Genomic DNA, 3340 nt, shown 5'->3' with positions numbered 1-3340 from the left:
ATCACATGCAAGTATAATTGTGCTGAAGATAATTTTTAAAATGGCTGATTAAAAGCTCCCAGAATTTCAATAATAACTCAGAAGAGAACCTCGGATGAGAAACATTATTGTTGTTGCCAGATGAATCTTAGTTGAAAAGAGAGGATTAGAATGATATGTGTGCTTCATTGACTCTCGATTGGATTTTTATTGTGGGGTCATAACTAACAGATGACGTTGTGAAGGATGGGGATTCCATAACACTCAGCTATGCTTACTCTAAATTTATACATAGTGCACGCGACAGTTGTTTAAACAGAAAAGGAGATAGTACATGGTTTAACATTAGTGAAGACCTATCCAGTCATCATACATAATCAATCTGTATGACAAGATTATAATCTCAGAACCTGTGCAGGGGCAGTGAATTATATAATGTGGCTTTTATAGCCAAAGTCTCTAGCTCCCACCAAACAGCTTTCCCTCCATGGGTCTGACCAGAACGTGGGGGTAGATACTGATAGGATTCACTTGTGAGTAATTGAGACTAGGATTCCCTGGAGTGTGCTCTTGCTGTATATAAAATTGACCCTTTGACAAGCAGTAGGAGGAATATGAATACGAGCTCATTCTCTAGACTGGAGATCCTTGACCAGTGAACCTCCTATATCCAGATGCCAGTTAAGCAGCAGAACCAGGAGTGCTGGGATTTCCTTACTGATGGAGCAAGTAAATGTGTGCTTTGTGTAGGAGGCTGCTTTTGATGGATAAGGTGCCTCTGGGCTCTTAACTGGCGAAGTTGGACATTCTGACCCACAGAAATGGAGCTGAGAGTCTTCAGGCTGAAGTTTACTGGAGTGAGGTGCCTTTGGGCACTTAATTCAGGAGACTGCCTTTGTAACCCAGGGAGTTTCAGTTTAATGCCTTAGAGTTGAGGCATGCCCTTTCTTCATTTATCAACAGACTTTGTAACACGTCCTGGGAAACAACTCAACCCTAAGCATTTCTCACTGGCATTGCAACTTAATAACTTCCTCAGTAAACCCTTTAATCATGAATTTTGTCTGTGAGTCAGTCTGTGTAGCCAGTGCAATAGATAGTGCAATCTAGAGATCAAATAGAGCAGTAAAGTTGATAGTATGACTTAAGACTTCCCTGTCTGGACCATATGAAGAGTAGGCATCAGGTTGGGAAGAAGGCTCATAACACAGAGATGTCAGTGACACAAAATTGTAGCATGAAGATGGTACAGCCTCACTTGCTGAACATAAGAGCCCTTGAAACACTTACTGATGAGGACCCAAGACTAGAGCTTTCGGTATGGAATGCAATTTGATATAAAATAATAATAGCAATAATCAGAATGGGACCAATAGACAATATCATACGGAATTAAGAAAAGATTGACATTGTCCATCCTATCACTTTGTTTGCACCCGGAGTCAATGTGTATGGAAACAACCATTAGAGGAATCAAAGAGCATATTGCATTGGACATATCAGCTGCACAAGTTCTCTTTAAAGAGCAATGATATCATGTTAGCACTAAGCAAGTATTTTCAATATGCATGTGAAGACTGTACAATGTAAGACTAGAGCACAATTTATGCAATTTAATTATGGTGTTGGCAAAGAATATCGACAGTACCACGGACTGCCAGAATGACAAACTAATCCTGTCTTTGAGGAATTTCCACTAGAACGGTCCTTATAAGTAGGGTTGGCAAGACTTATTCTTATGTTTGAATATTTTAACAGGAGCTAATAAGGTAGCTAATGGGACATCTTGGGAGAAAAACGGGAATTTCTACTTCCATAAAGAGTTACTGCCTCCAAACTCATAGAGGAAGTTCTACCCTGTCCTATAGGGTCCTTATGAGTCATAATTAACTTTATGGCAGTATGTTTGGTTTGGGTAATATGACATCATGCTTGGTAAAAAAAGAGAAAAAAGAAAATTTACTGTATCAAAATGTTTTGATACAGCATCCGCAACAGTGAGCTCAAACATAACAAACATGTAATGCTAATCCTGCCTCGCTTCTGCATAGGATTGCAATGAGTAGCAGCTGTCTAGAAGCCACTTAATAGCAATAAGGTCTTTACAGAAGCAGACTAACTCAACCTGTCCCCATGTATTGACTGAGGAGTTCAAATTACTGACGTTTTCTCTTGTCTCCCAGCACTACAGTGTTATTCAATTGAAACAGCTAATTTTTAAGTGTCAAATAAAAACTGCAAATACAAATTTTGGCAAGGAGATACTATATTGGAAAGGATTATCACAAGAGGAAGGAAAAGTGCTAAGACAAAGAATAGGCTTATTGCAATAGGAATGAATTCAGGGACCATTCATAAAAAAAATCTATTTTTAAAAACAGAAAACTTTTTACTGGGAATAGTAAACATTACCTGAACAAGCCAACTGTAGTGAAGTAGGGTGAGAGAAGTTTCCATGCCTGGGTAGGAAATAGCTCAGAGCATGTTTTATCCGGAGATCAGTCCATACTTGGGAGAGAGTGTAAAGCACGGTATGTTTGTGGTTCAGGTTGAAAGTGGGCCAAGGTTAGGTTGAAAATTGGCTCTGTATAAAGGATGCTTACCTAAGTTTTGGCAGGAAGCTGGTAATTTGTCGAAGTAGTGTGATCAGTTACACAATGTGCTATCAACCATCAGCTTAACAGCTTGAACCCCCAGCTGCCCATGGGAGAACTATGAGGCTTTCTGCTCTCAAAAAGATTTGTTACCACAAAAGCCCCCAGGGGCAGTTCCACTGTGTCCATAGGGTTACTATGAACCAGAATGGACTCAATGGCAGTGAATTATTGTAATTTTTTTATCACATATGACTCAAGAATGTGAGGTGTGTCTGAGTGTGTCTTTGTCATAAGTAAGCAAAAAATGTTATATATGAATCATGTCTAAATCATATGCGATTTTTTTGGGGGGGGCAATAAGATGTTTCTTGAATCACACTTGGGGTGATTTTTAGAAAAACATGGTTATTCTTTGAAAATCACACATAGGACTGAGGAAAACCCAACATTGCCAAAATAAATCTCTTTAAGAAAAGGATATATGGGATTCAATCCAACTAACTAATAAATTACCTAATGTGGTAGTTACCTAACTTTATGTCAACTTGCGAAGGGGTAGAGTCTAGCCTGTCAATCAGGTCATAATCAGTAAGGCCTCTATGTGGGCATGCCTTTCTCCTGAAGATTCTGGGAACTCCTATCTTCCTCCCTGGAGGTGGAACACACACTCTCCCTGTGAGACATTACTGCTGCTAAGTCACATGGAGCTATGCTGATAGAGTCAGAGCCCTGGAACTGGAGGAACCATGTGGAGACCCACATCA

The sequence above is a fragment of the Echinops telfairi genome, unplaced genomic scaffold (genome assembly GCF_000313985.2).
Source record: "Echinops telfairi isolate 266 unplaced genomic scaffold, ASM31398v2 ScPeMD7_7469;HRSCAF=8507_1, whole genome shotgun sequence".
Taxonomy (NCBI): domain Eukaryota; kingdom Metazoa; phylum Chordata; class Mammalia; order Afrosoricida; family Tenrecidae; genus Echinops; species Echinops telfairi.
This window is presented reverse-complemented; position numbering follows the sequence as displayed.